The sequence below is a fragment of the Chiloscyllium plagiosum genome, unplaced genomic scaffold, assembly GCF_037043375.1.
Source record: "Chiloscyllium plagiosum isolate Xiang-an unplaced genomic scaffold, Cpla_swu_hap1 HiC_scaffold_24, whole genome shotgun sequence".
NCBI lineage: Eukaryota > Metazoa > Chordata > Chondrichthyes > Orectolobiformes > Hemiscylliidae > Chiloscyllium > Chiloscyllium plagiosum.
Window position 1 is genome coordinate 66,416,067 of NW_028270162.1, and position 14,776 is coordinate 66,430,842.

Consider the following 14,776-nt stretch of genomic DNA (forward strand, 5'->3'; position numbering starts at 1 on the left):
CACAGGGCACAGGATTATTCACACACAGTATTGACTAGCACATGGCACAGGATTAATGAACACTTTGTCTTGACCATTTACAGGTCACAGGATTGTTCCCACATAGTATTGACAATCCTTAGGCCGCATGATTATTCACACTCAATATTGACCAGCCTACGGCCACAGAATTAATGAACACACTGTCTTGACCATTTACAGGTCACAGGATTATTCCCACACAGGATTGACCATCTCAGACTCAGTATTGATAACCCTCAAGCCACAGGATTATTCCTACACAGTACTTATCATCCTCAGGCAACAGGATTATTTTCACACAGTATTGACTCCAACAGCACGGAGACAGACCCTTCAGCCCAAACTGTCCATTCCGACCAAAATGTCCATCTACGCTAACCCCATTACCTTGCCATTGCCCCGTATCCTTCTAATCCTTTCCTATCCATGTATTTGTCCAAATGCCTTTTTAAGGTTGTTAATGTATCCGCCTTAATCACTTCCCCTGGCAGATCATTCCATATGTGTACCAGCCCATGTGTATAAAAAGGTTGTTCCTCAAGTTCCCTTTTATTCCTTCTCCTCTAACTTTAAACTGATGCTCTCTCGTTTATGATTTCCCAACCCTGGGAAAAAAAAGACCGGGTACATTCACTCTATCCATGCCTGTCATGATCTTACACACTTCAATATGATCCTCCCTCAGTCTCACACACACAAAAGTAAAAAGTCCTAGCTTGTTCAACCTCTCCCTATAACTCAGTCCATTGAGTCCTTGGCAACATCCTTATATTTTTTCTGCATTATTTCCAGTTTAATAACATCCTTCATATAGCAAAGTGAACAAAACTGAACATAACGCTACCAATATGGCCTCAGCAGCATCCTGTATAACTGCAACATAACTCCCTAATTTCGATACTCAGTGAAATAGACTGATTAAGGCCAGTGTGCCAAAAGCTTTCTTCAATGTCTACCTCTCAATCAAATTTCAGAGAACCATGCACCTGAATTCCAAGGTCGCTCTGTTGCACTACACTCCTTAGGACCCAAACATTCACCATGAAACTCCAACCTTGATTTGATTTTCTAAAATGCAAGGACTTACACTGATCTATATTCAAATCCATTTGCCATTTCTCAGCCCACTTCCCCAGCTGATCAAGGTACTGCTGTAATTTCTGAAATTTATGATAACCTTCCTCACTCTCCATGATGCCGCCTATTTTATTGTCGTCTTTAAACTTACAAACCATGCCTGTATATTCTCATCTAAGTCACAGATATATGTAATATGCAGTGCTGAAACTTTATTGCTGGAACAGCACAGCAGGTCAGGCAGCATCCAGGGAACAGGAGATTCGACGTTTCGGGCACAGGCCCTTCTTCAGGAATGAGCAGAGAGTGTTCAGCAGGAGAAGATAAAAGGTAGGGAGGAGGGACTTGGAGGAGGGGCGTTGGAAATTTGATAGGTGGAAAGAGGTCAAGGTGAGGGTGATAGGTCGGAGTAGGATGGAGGCGGAGAGGTCAAGAAGAAGACTGCAGGTCAGGAAGGCGGTGCCGGGCTGGAGGGATCCGGCTGAGACAAGGTGGGGGGAAGGGGGATGAAGAAACTGGTGAAGTCCAAGTTCATCCCCTGCGGTTGGAGGGTTCCCAGTCGGAAGATAAGACGCTCCTCCTCCGACCGTCGGGTTGTTGTGGTTTGGCGGTGGATGAGTCCAATGACCTGCATATCCTCGGTGGAGTGGGAGGGGGAGTTGAAATGCTGTGCTACAGGTTGGTTGGGTTGGTTCGTCCGGGTGACCCAGAGGTGCTCTCTGAATCGCTCCGCAAGTAGGCGGCCTGTCTCCCCAATATAGAGGAGGCCACACCGGCTGCAGCGGATGCAGTAGATGATGTGGGTGGAGGTGCAGGTGAATCTGTGGCAGATATGGAAGTTTCCTTTGGGGCCTTGGAGAGAAGTGAGGGGGGAGGTGTGGGCGCAAGTGTTGCACCTCCTGCGGTTGCAAGGGAAGGTGCCGGGAGTGGAGGTTGGGTCGGTGGGGGGTGTGGATCTGACAAGGGAGTCGCGGAGGGAGTGGTCTCTACGGAAAGCTGATAGGGGAGGGGAGGGAAATATATCCTTGGTGCTGGGGTCTGTTTGGAGGTGGCGGAAGTGACGGCGGATGATGCGCTGTGCATGGAGATTGGTGGGGTGGTAGGTGAGGACCAGTGGGGTTCTGTCCTGGTGGCGGTTGGAGGGGCGGGGCTCAAGGGCGGAGGAGCGGGAAGTGGAGGAGATGCGGTGGAGGGCACTGTCGACCACGTCGGGGAGGAAATTGCGGTCCTTGAAGAAGGAGGCCATCTGTGTTGTACGTATTTTGAACTGGTCCTCCTGGGAGCAGATGCGGCGGAGACGAAGGAATTGGGAGAATGGGATGGCGTTTTTACAGGGGGCAGGATGGGAGGAGGTGTAGTCCAGGTAGCTGTGGGAGTCGGTTGGTTTGTAGTAGATGTCCGTGTTGATTCGGTCACCTGAGATAGAAACAGAAAGGTCTAGGAAGGGGAGGGAGGAGTCCGAGACTGTCCAGGTGAATTTGAGGTTGGGGTGGAAGGTGTTAGTGTAGTGGATGAACTGTTCAACCTCCTCATGGGAGCACGAGGTAGCGCCGATACAGTCATCAATGTAGCGAAGGAAAAGATGGGGGGTGGGGCCAGTGTAGTTGCGGAAGATGGATTGTTCCACATACCCTACGAAGAGGCAGGCATAGCTGGGGCCCATGCGGGTGCCCATGGCTACTCCTTTTGTTTGGAGAAAGTGGGAGGATTGGAAAGAAAAGTTGTTCAGGGTGAGGACCAGTTCGGTCAGTCGAAGGAGGGTGTCGGTGGAAGGGTACTGGGTGGTACGGCAGGAAAGGAAGAAGCGGAGTGCTTTGAGTCCTTCGTGATGGGGGATGGAGGTGTACAGGGACTGGATGTCCATGGTGAAGATGAGGCGTTGGGGACCGGGGAAGCGGAAATCCTGGAGGAGTTGGAGGGCGTGGGTGGTGTCACGAACGTAGGTGGGGAGTTCTTGGACTAATGGGGACAGGACCGTGTCGAGGTATGCCGAGATGAGTTCGGTTGGGCAGGAGCAGGCTGAGACGATGGGTCGTCCGGGGCAGTCAGGTTTGTGGATTTTGGGCAGGAGGTAGAAACGGGCGGTGCGGGGTTGTGGGACTATGAGGTTGGAGGCGGTGGATGGGAGGTCCCCTGAGGTGATGAGGTTATGGATGGTCTGGGAGATGATGGTTTGGTGGTGGGGGGTGGGGTCATGGTCAAGGGGACGGTAGGAGGAGGTATCTGCGAGCTGGCGTTTGGCCTCAGCGGTGTAAAGGTCAGTGCGCCAAACTACTACATTTACGAGTCAATATGCAGTGCTCCCAGCATCAACCCCTGAGGCATTCCACTCGTCACAGGCTTCCAGTCTGACCAGCATTCTTCCAGTATTACCCTCTGCTTCCCACCATCAAGCCAATTTTATACCTAATTTGCTAACTCCCCCTCAATTCCATGTGATCTAACCTTCCAGAACAGCGTAATATGTGGAACCTTACTGAAGGCCTTACTAGAGTCCATATAGACTATGTATACAACCCTTCCCTCCTCAGCATTGCTGATCACTTCATCAAAGAGCTCCAACACATTTACGAGTCATTATCTCCCATGCACAAAGCCGTGTTGAATTTGATGAAGTGCTATTGCCCGAAGTATCGATTTTCCTGCTCCTCTGATGCTGCATGAACTGCTCTGCTTTTCTAGGACAATTCTAAAATTACTCCGAACCACACCCTGTCTTTCCTAATGCAGGTATATCAAATCTCTCTGAATCTTCTCAAGTATCCTACCCACTAGATTTTAGTTTCCAGGTTTATCTTTGCAGCCTTTCTTGAATATGGGTTCAGCATTATCTACCCTCCAGTCGTCCAGTACCTCACTCGTTGGCCAGCAATGATGGAAAAGAGTCAAGCAGGGCTCCCGCAATTTCTTCTCTGTCCTCCTATCCTCCTGCAGTGTTCCTGAATATAACTGGTCGGGACCAGGAGTTTTTAGAAATACTGCAAAGCCTGAAAAATACGTCTATCTATTTCAGGTACAAATACCAAAGAGTGAGAAAGTGACTCAATGATGGTTAACAAAACAAATTAGAAAATATGTTAATCAGAGGAAGTGACTTCAGAAGAATTCCAGCTATTGTGAAAACCTGAGAATTCTCAGAAATTAACGATCCAAAAAAGGAAGGCCGTGAAACTGAAAAAGGAAATCAAAAAGAGAACATACATGCTAACAAACAGGAACACAAAGACTGCATCAATCTGCGATCTATATTTCAAAGGAAACAAAATAAAAGCAAGGTCAAATGTGGAAATTTGTAATCGGGAGAGGAGAGGTTATTGTGGAGAATAGGGAAATGGCCAAGGAAACAACCAGTTACATTGCATCTGTCTTCATGGAGGAAGATCCAGATAATCCCCCAGAAATACCAAGTGATCATATCGGACTCCTGCAGCTAAAGACATAAAGTCAATTCATGTCAGTAACAAGGTAGTACTTGAACATGGAGCTGGATTGAGCATTGCTGAGTCTGATGAAACAGATGTACTTCCGATCAAAATGTCAGAAATAAATCACCAATAGTAGTATTAACTGCACTGTCGATGACTGTGTTATTTTCCTGTACATTCTGCAGAGACCGGAAACTATTGTGGATAAACGTGAATCAAGCACTATAGATGAATGGAAGGGATCCAAACAGCTACAAAGGGAAAAAGACATAGTGTGGAGAACTGCAGACCAGTTAACTTCCCATTCCCTCAGCACATGCTGCAAACCCAATCTAGTAGCTATGTCCTTTAGGACCCGACCAGCGTGATCAGTAGTACCGCAGCCAAAACCATTCTTGATGGTCGACTTTGAAATCTCCTGGCAGAATACACTTTGTGCCCTTGCCACAGTCAGTGCTTTCTCCAAGTGTTGTTTAACATGGAGGAGGACTGATTCAGATGAGGAACGACGTTATGTGGTAATCAGTGAGAGACTCCTTTGTCCATGTTAATTTCTGTTATTTCCGTAAGGTATGATTCCGTGAGTATGGCTATGTCAGGCTGTTGCTTGACTAGTCTGTAAGGCAGTTGTTCCAATGTTGGCACTAGACCTCAGATTAACCTCAGTCTAATACCATGAGACCTACTTGGAACCACATGTTGTACTCAGCTGCCATTTCTTTTGATTACGTTTTTCATTCATTGCTTATGTTATTCTGGAATCTTATCCTTCATAAAATCCTGATTGAAATACACAGTCATGAACGCCTTCTCGACTGCTCGAATTTCATTGAGTGTTTTGTTTAAACAGACATTTCAAGGCAGCTGTACACCAGAGAATAGCAGGAAAAGATAATAGGTGATTGTGCACTCTACCTGTCACCGAATCAGCATGTCTGTCCAGCAAGTATTTATTGTGGGTCAGAGAACCTCAATTATTATGGCATGGATGGAGGCCATTCAGCCCATTGTGGAGTCACAAGCTCTCTTACTGCACAATTGGAGATAGAGAGTGTGTGAAGAGAGATTGTGTGAGAGAGAAATAAGCAGAGAGAAAGCAAGTCAAGGGAGATAAACTGAGAATGGAAAGAAAGGGGAGCGACTGACTGAGTGCGAGAGGAAGAGGTGTTAGATGAGGGTGAAGTTAGATAGATCAGAAGACTGCATTATGGTAGATAAATATGGACAGACGGAAGTTAGAAGTTTTATTCAGAAATTCTGCTGGACGGCAAGCCCTTTGTCTGGACGCCATACACTGTGAGCACTGTGTTGATACTGCCTGTCATCCCAGATTATGTATTTCCAACAATATCACAGAGCTGGGTTACTGACAGCTGAACAGAACCCATTAGGCCAATACGTTGGTTCCATGGAGAAAGCAGAGTTTTTAAATAGACTGTGCCAAGAGCAGCAGGAAATGATAACCACCACCCTGCCTCCACGACACCCGCCCCCCCCCCCCCCCCCCCCCCTCACCAATACTGTATGAGAGACTAGGCCAGAGAATCTCAGTGAGGGGACTCACTGACAGAAGTGAAATCACGATCTTAGATATGGGTCAAATAATGATTGATAAAGTTTGCACACCACTTTACTAGTTATGTAACTTACATTTCAATTTATATAGCTCAATATCAAGATTGTATTTTAATAACCTTACCTCTTTGTACTTTGCATGTATTGGTGTGTGCAGAAAATCGGTTTGTTCCTGTATTTTATATTGCATAAACGCATTTCATTAATATTGTCTCTGTTAATTCCTCATTGTAGATGTATTCTTGAATCTGTTCTTCATCTGAGTTATAAAGAGTAACATTCCAATTCTGGTAACTGGGGAACATCACTGTCCCTCCACACAGTCTAATCAGCCATGTCCCCCAGTCCTCTCCGTCTTCTGTCTTTTCCCCGATATCATAATCATAATGTAATTGAAGTCCATTAAATGACACTTCATGACAGTTCCTTAACATCGATAACATCAACAGCATGACCCACACCTGCCCTCTCTGATCCTGGAATAACAATCTGAACTGTGTTTGCCATGCGCAATTCTCTGTTAACGTATCCATGTTGTTTGTTTGTTGTAACCCACGTTGTTTGGGCACATTTTGCTCTCAGATCATGGATGACAGATGTTTTCTCAATGTTTTACTGATTTTCCAATGACTGATCAGTAGTTACGGGTTTTATTGTTGTATTTATGAACAGAGAAGCATGTTTAAGTTCCGTTAAACGTCTGGCATTACTTCCATATCCAAGGCTGACTGAATGATTACACACAATCAATCTGCCATCTTCAACATTCCTTCCTTCAGTCACACTTGCATATCACACCTGGAACGCATAAATGTTCAAAGTTATTTTGAATTTTAATAAAGTAGTATTGAATTCAAAGGGGTTAACTGGAACTATTTGTTCAGCGATTGTAATTATGTCAGACTCCATGGATCGTATGCTTCCCTAGAGAGTTTCTCTCTTCTATCAATAAGGGAATGCTTTCAGTGTTTTACCCCAGAGTGTGAGCGGGAGCATGTCCAACAGCAGGAAGAGGAATTAGCAACTTCAGAGAGAAGGGCAGGAGAGTTGGAACTCTGGGAACATTAGACTGGAATGTTCCAACAATAGATAGGAGTTTATCCTCTGGTCTTTACTGGCTTTCCCAGCCTTGGATATGATTAAAATTGCGGATTGAAGATGTACTGCTGGTTATTCAAGCTGGTTACTATCCTATCCTTGCTATAGTTGGTGTTCCTGGTAAGTCACTCGGTCTGTTTAGTGAAACGGTCTGAACTGAATCGATGCTCATGATATGCAGATTTTGGAAAGGTGCAAGCCAATGTTTTTTTAGCTCCAATCAAAGATTCCATTTTTTAGAAATTATAACTAGCAAACTATTATTTACAAATTACTCACCAATACGCGAGGGTAAAACACACTGTTCTCAACATCTTTGATTCATTTTCTCCTGCAAAGTGTACATCTCCATATCCTCCCCACATACCAATCCTGTCCAGTACCACCATTAAGACGTCCCAGTCTCCTCCTCAGCCTCAGCTGAATTCCTGAATAAACCATCGTTTGTGCCTTTGTTAATTCCAGATACATCTGTTTCATGTCCCTTCTAACCACGTGTCCATTGTAAAATAATTACACTTGAGATGTTTAACTTGTTCTCTGCACAAAATATGAAAGATGGGCAGAGAGTGTATGGTGGGTCACGTCATTGGCTCGTATTCTAGAACCACAGAATGATAACCTGTTGATATCGGCTGGCCTTATGCCCAATAGAGAAGGCAGTGGGTCATCCTTCTCTGGTCAAGTGTCTGTTTAACTGCAAACCCATGGCTATTTATTGTCCTGTGGAACAGCTGAACCAGCCACTCAGTTCAAGATCGGCATAACATGCTGGCCTGACCATGGCTGCACACATCCCGTGAGGGCAGAACAAAAGGAAAGGTAGCTCCCTTCCTCTGCCTGCATCCCATATTCCAACGGCTCATTTCCATTCAGATAGGTAGCCATTCACTGTTTTAGATGTATTCTTTGTCATTGAGTCTCTCCCAAGAGTGATATCCATCTCCATGGGCACCTCTGGTGCTGGCTTTATTAATGCTGACCTACAGATGTAGGGATGTTTTTAAATTCTACATCAGTGGCAGTGCATTGTAAATGAATTGTTTCCTGTGTCACACGAAAGAAATGGAGCCAGCTAATTGAGAGAAATGAATTATTGTGATCAAGTGTTGTTGAGGCCGTATTTGGGGTATTGTGGACAGATTTTCTTTCCTTTATATGGAGTGATCTCCATACCACAGAGAGAGTGAAGAAGAGTTCCACCAGATTAATCTCTGGGATGATGGCACCATGAGGAGTGAGTGAAGATTTATCTGCAGCACTGTGAGAGAATAAGAGGTGATTGCACTGAACCCTGAGAGGGATGATCAATCACTCCTTATAATCTAAACAAACAATGTGAATGTGATAAATTCCATGACTGCTATTTCACTCAGGATGCATGATTCAGGATAGCTTAAGTGCCTGGGCGGACGTTACGCCCACCCACCCCAACCCCTACTCTCCAATGAGAGAGACGGAGAGGTCCACGTTTTGAATAAATTCTCACCACATTAATACAATGCAGTTGGTGTGTGATCCTGCACTGAATGTCACATTATCCACCACCCCGACAGCAGCCACAATACCTTCATTCTAAAACAGTTAACTATTCCCAACAGCTTCTGACCTTCATGAAGAACATGAATCTATCTTCTCAGAGATGCAAGGTACTTCCTTAAGATTTAGACAGAAGACTATAAGACATTGGAGTATACATTAGGGCAGTTAGCCCATCGGGTCTGCTCCATTATTCAATCATCGCTGATAGGTTTCTCAAATCCATTCTCTGACCTTCTCCCCATAACCCTTCATCCCTTGGGTAATCAAAAACTATCTATCTCCGTCTCAAATGTACTCAATGACCTGCCCCCACAGACTTTTGTGGCAATAAATTTCAAAGATTCACCATTCTATGGTTAAATAACTTTCTCCTTATCACTGTTCCCTTTCATCTAAGGCTGTGCCCTCGGATTATAGTCCAATGGAAACATCAACATCCACTCTCTCCAGGTCATTCAGTATTCTGTCTATTTCAATTACATTCCCTCTCATCCTTTCAAATTTTATCAAGTATAGACCCAGAGTATTCAAACATTCCTCATGCAATAAGCGTTTCATTCCTATGACCATTCTCGTGAAAATCTTCTGAACACGCACCAGGACTAGTACATCCTTCCTGAGGTATGGAGCTCTAAAATGAGCACAATACTCCAAATGTGGTCTGACCAGAGCCGTATACAGTCAGTTCTTATATTCAATTCTTCTCGTAGTAAATGCTCCCAATCATAATTGCAATTGTCCTCCTAACTACTGCCTCAACCTGCAAGCTGACCTTGAGAGAACCCTGCACTAGAACTCCCAATTCCCTTTGCACTTCAGATTTCTGAATTTTCTCGCCATTTAGAAAATAGACCATGCCTCTATTCTTCGTGCCAAAGTGCATGACCTCACATTTTCCAACGTTGGAATGCATCTGACGATCTCTTTACCTGTCCAAATCCTTGTTCAGACTCTCCTCTTCCTCAATACGACCTGTCCATCTGCCTATCTTTGTATCGTCTGCAAACCTAGCCAGAGTGCCCTCAATTCCCTCATCTAGATTGCTAATGTAACAAGTAAAAATTTATGATTCCAACACTGAGCATTCTGGATCACCACTTGTCACCGGCTGCCATCCTGAGAAGTGCTATTTTATGCCCACTCTCTGCTTTCTGCCAGACAGACAAGCTTCTATTCATGCCACTACCTTGCCTCTAACACCACGGACCCTTATCATACTCAGTAATCTCCTGTGTGACACCTTGTCAAAGGCCTTCTTGAATTCCAGGTGGATAACATTCATTGGATGTGCTTGGTCGATCCTGCTCATTTCCTCTTCAAAGAATTCCAATAGATTTGTCAGGCATTAAATTCCCTTGATGAAATCATGCCGACTTTGTCCTATTTTACCAAACACTTTCAAGTGTTCAGAAATCTCATCCTTCACAATGGATTCCAGGATCTTACCCATGACAGAGGTTAAACTATTCATAGTTTTTTTTTGTCTTTTTCCTTACCCCCTTGTTAAAAAGTGGTGTCACGTTCGTGTGTTTCCAGTGCTCTGGGATCGTTCCTTACTCTAGTGATTCCTGAAAGACATCCACGATTGCTTCCACTCCCTCTTCAGCTATCTCCCTTATAATACTGGGATGTAGTCCATCTGGTCAAGGTTATTTACCCACCTTCGGACTATTACATTTTTTCTAGCATGTTCTCCATGGTGGGGGCCATCATACTCTGGCCCCTCAGTTTCTTGAATATTTAAGGTTTTACTCATGCCTTCCACCATGAAAGCTGATGCAAAGTAATTATTCAGTTCCTTGGGCCATTTTCTCGTTCCCCGCTGCTCTCTCTCCATGATCATTTTCTAGCAGTTCAGTATTCACTTTTGCCGCTCTTTTATACTTTGTAACAGTTTCTTTCGATATATAATCTTTCTTTATCTTACTGGCTATCTTACCCCCATATTTAATAATCTCCCTCCTTATTTTATTTTGTTTGCCCTCTGTTTTGTCTTTGTAAGCTTCGCAATCCTCAGGTTTCCCACTGCACTTTGCCACATTATATCTTTTCTCTTTTGCTTTTATGCTATACCTGACTTCCCTGGTCAGCTATGGTTGTCCCATCCTCCCTATACAAGCCTCTTTTTCCTCAGGATAAATCTCTGCTGTATCCTGAATTAGTCCAAAAATCTCCTGCCATTGCTGTTGCACTGTCTTTCCTGCTGGGCCCGTCTCCCAGTCAATTCTACCCAGCTCCTCACTCTTGTCTGTGTAATTGCCTTTATTCAGCTGTAACAATACAGACACGTTACTTCTGATTCTAATTTCTCCATCTGAAATTGCAGAGTAAATTCAATCACATTATGATCACTGTCACCTTAAGCTCCCCTCATCTAGTCTGCCGGAAAAGCTGCTCCAAAAAGCCATCTCGTAGACATTCTACAAATTCCTTTCCTGCCAACCACCATCAGTCTGAATTCCCAGTCCATCTACATAATAAAATCCCACATGATCGCTGTAACTTTGCCTTTCCAACAGATCTTTCTAGCCCCTGGTGTATCTTACACCCCAGCTCCCTGTATATAACTCCAACTGCATTTTTTCACCTTTTTGATTCCTCAATTCTACCGACACAGATTCTACACCATCTGACCTTATTTCATTTCTTATTATTGATTATTGATTCAATTCCATTCTTAATACTGAGACAACTCTCTCTGTGCCCACTTGCCTATCTTTTCGACAGGATGAATATCCTTGAATATTCAGCTCCCAATCCTGATCCTCTTGCAGCGATGTCACTGTAATGCCAATTTATGGATGAGTCACAAGCTCATTTACCTTATTCCTTAAACTGCATGCATTCCGATATAATAGTTCAGTCCTGTATTATCCGTCACTCTTCTCATTGTCATTTGTTTGTCCAGCCATTGGTACCTACACGGACCCTGACCATTGGATCATTCCCCTCCCGCTCCAAGTTCTGCAACCCAGATGATATTTCCCAAACCCGAGCACCATGTAGGCAACACGACCTTCAGGACTGTTAATCCTGATCACGGAGAACAGTATCTATGCTTTTAACTATACTATCCCCAATTATCCATCATTGGGCAACGTGGTGACACAACAATGCTGCCTCAGTGCTGAGGACATTTGGTACATTTCCAATCTCTGGACGCTGTCTGTGTGGACTTTGTACATTCTTCCCGTGTCTGTATTGGGAGCATTAACTCTTTTCTCTCTCCACAGTACGTTTCTGTGTTTGCTTCAGATTTTTACCATCTACGGTATTTTTGCTTTTGTTCGATGGAGAAATGCAGCAAATGTGACAGTTATTTTGTAAAAGCAGCCCTGGTTCGCGAGTTCCTCTGGGTATTTAGGAATCTTGCTCGGCCACTTGTCTGAATGCAGTGTCCTTGGATGCCCATTCCTTCTCTCTCAGTTCCCTCAGTCCATCGTCACTACATGCAGCCTTTCCTTGTGCCACCCCTGAGGCTCCCCACACCCCATTGCCTGGCACTGGGTACTCCCTTCGCAGGACTGTGTACACAACGACACTGGGAACTTTCTGACCCGCTGGGGACGCTGGGTAAAGACCCTGCCATTGAAAGGAACAGAATAATTAGAATCGAATTGAATAGCAAAGCTGAGTAAATAGGCTGCATTACATCCATCTGCTCTGACATTTTCTAATCTTCTGTTTATCCTCGTCCATCTGCAAATAGATGGCCCATATGTATGCCTTGTCAAACAGGTTTGGTGGCGGGGATAGATATCAGATCCGGTGGTCATTGGACTGATTCAGTGGTCTCACTTTCCTGACGTCATACTTAAATTTTTAATATCAAGTCGATCCAGTTTAAAGAAAAAAGCCTTGCTGCAGTGGTGCTGAAAGGATATTTGAATTTTGGAGACATTAGAATATGTCACGTGCGAGTGAGGTTAGGAATCGTAAGGTAGCACAGTTAAATACACGATCAAAGTGCTGGTCGGGGAGGCAGCACTTCCGATATGTGGATCATTGGGATTCCCGGGTCGGTAGGATATACACAAAAAGGACGGTATGAACCTGAACTGGAAGCAATTTACGATATGTGGATCATTGGGATTCACGGGTCAGCAGGATACACACAAGAAGAACGGGATGCACATGAACTGATAACAATCTCCGATATGTGGATCATTGGGATTCCCGTGTTGGTAGGATATAAACAAGATGGACGGGATGGACTTGAACGGGCAGCAATCTCCTGGCAGGCAGGTTTTCTATTGTCCTTTACGAGTGTTTAAACTAGTGTGTGGCGGCGGTGGGGGAGGGGTGTGTGGAAACACAGCAGCAGGTCCACAGGTACAGTGACTGAGGAGGAGTTGGAGACTAATCCCAGTACAGCTAAGACCAACAAAACAAAACAGAGGGCACTGAACACAGTGGCCTGGCACTCTGAAGTGTGCTGATTTTAATATGAGGAATCTGTTGGTTTGAACAGATATGTCGATGAGGCTGCATGTCAGAAAATAGGAAGAGATAATGGTTAATCGTCCACTGTGTCCTTCACTGGATCAGCTTGTCTCTCCAGGTACCAAAACTTGTTTCTGTGGGTCAGAGAACTTCAGAATTAATACAACACAGAAGGAGTCATGCGTCCATGAGCTCTCCAAATTGACAACTTGAAAATAGAGGGAATGATCGGAGCTAGACTGACAGGGGGAGAAATAAACAGAGAGAAAGACAGTGAAGTGAGATAAAGAGAGTGAAAAAAAACAGCAACAGAGTGAGTGAGAGCAAGGCGTATCAGACGAATGTGAAGTTAGATCAGGAGACAGCATGAGGGGAAATACACAGAAACGGTTTTTTTAGAAACTCTCACAGACTGTAAGCCCTTTGTCTCGTGCCATACCCTGTGAGCACCATGTTGATACTGGCTGTCATCCCAGATCATTTATCGCCAATAACATCCCAGAGCTGAGTTGCTGACAGCTAAACACAATCCAATAGACCAATAGATTGGTTCCAGGGAGAAGGTGAGTTAATTTAAATATTCTGGGCCAACAGGAACTTGTAGCCCCTCTAGACACTGCTTGAGAGGCAGGGTGGAGTCTCAGTGAAGGGGAAATCAGGAACTCAGCTCTGGGTCAAATAATGATTGATAATGTTTGCACACCACTTCCATGGTTTTGTAATTCACATTACAATTTATATAGCTACACATAGTAAGTGTATTTTAACAATATTGTCGTTTTGTAGTTTTCATATTTTAGTATGCACAGAAAAACTTTTTTATTCTTGTATTTTGTGTTGAATAAACACATTTTATTACTGAGGAAGAAAGGACCTGCTCCGATGGGACAGTCGTCATGTGAACCGCGCTGGGACCAGAATCCGAGTGAATCCTAACCAGGGCTGGAGGCAGAGCTTTACACTGACTCGGAGTGTGTGTGTGTGTGTGTGTGTGTGAGTCTGTGTGTGTGTCTGTGTCTGTGTGTGTGTGTGTGTGTGTGTGTGTGTGTCTGTGTGTGTGTGTGTGAGAGGAAGATTGTGTGTGTGTGTGTGTGTGTGTGTCTGTGGGTGTGTGTGTGTCTGTGTGTGTGTCTGTGTGTGTGTGTGTCTGTGTGTGTGTGAGAGGGAGATTGTGTGTGTGTCTGTGTGTGTGTGTGTGTCTGTGTCTGTGTGTCTGTGTCTGTGTGTCTGTGTCTGTGTGTGAGAGGGAGATTGTGTGTCTGTGTGTGTGTGTGTCTGTGTGTGTGTGTCTGTGTCTGTGTGTCTGTGTCTGTGTGTGAGAGGGAGATTGTGTGTGTGTCTGTGTGTGTGTGTCTGTGTGTGTGTCTGTCTGTGTCTGTGTGTCTGTGTCTGTGTGTGAGAGGGAGATTGTGTGTGTGTCTGTGTGTCTGTGTCTGTGTGTGTGAGAGGGAGATTGTGTGTGTGTCTGTGTGTCTGTGTCTGTGTGTGTGAGAGGGAGAGTGTGTGTGTGTGTCTGTGTGTGTGTGTGAGAGGGAGAGTGTGTGTGTGTGTATGTGTGCGTGTGTGTGTGTCTGTGTGTGTGTGTGAGGGAGATT